Source organism: Octopus bimaculoides, chromosome 7 (genome assembly GCF_001194135.2).
Source record: "Octopus bimaculoides isolate UCB-OBI-ISO-001 chromosome 7, ASM119413v2, whole genome shotgun sequence".
NCBI lineage: Eukaryota > Metazoa > Mollusca > Cephalopoda > Octopoda > Octopodidae > Octopus > Octopus bimaculoides.
Window position 1 is genome coordinate 59,492,828 of NC_068987.1, and position 808 is coordinate 59,493,635.

Below are 808 nucleotides of genomic sequence, written 5' to 3' on the forward strand. Positions count from 1 at the left end.
ATATATATATATATATATATATATACACATATGTACACACACATATGCATACATATATATACATGTATATACACACATACATATACACATGTATATACACATACACACACATATATACATAGACACACACGTATATACATATACGCACATGTATAAACATATACACGCATGTATATGCATATTTATACAAATACAGATATTTATATACATATATATATGTATATGTCCACATTTTATATATATATGCACACATACACACATATATATATCCAAGATATTCAAATGATCTGTATTGACTGGATAGTATAGAATTTTTGGAGTGAAAAACTTTAAAAGAAAGTTTTCACTGCAAAACACCATAAATATTTGATACAAATTCAGTAAAAATTCATCAAATGATGACATATGTAAAAGAACATATGTAAATGGTAACCCACTCGAAAGGGTGTTAATGAATTAACCAAGCAATTGTCAGTTTGTATCCCATCACTGGTAATGTGTAGCATCCTTGATCCCTTTTCAAAACAATATGCCCTCATACTGACTTGGTGCTAAACATTTTACAGAAACTTGGTGATGGTGATAGGTAGTTGGTATGTTGGAAAGTGGTGTTTGCTAACTAACCCGGAAGCAAATATTTACAAGCATAGGCGCAGGAGTGGCTGTGTGGTAAGTAGCTCGCTTACCAACCACATGGTTCCGGGTTCAGTCCCACTGCGTGGCACCATGGGCAAGTGTCTTCCACTATAGCCTCGGGCCGACCAAAGCCTTGTGAGTGGATTTGGTAGACAGAAACTGAAAGAAGCCC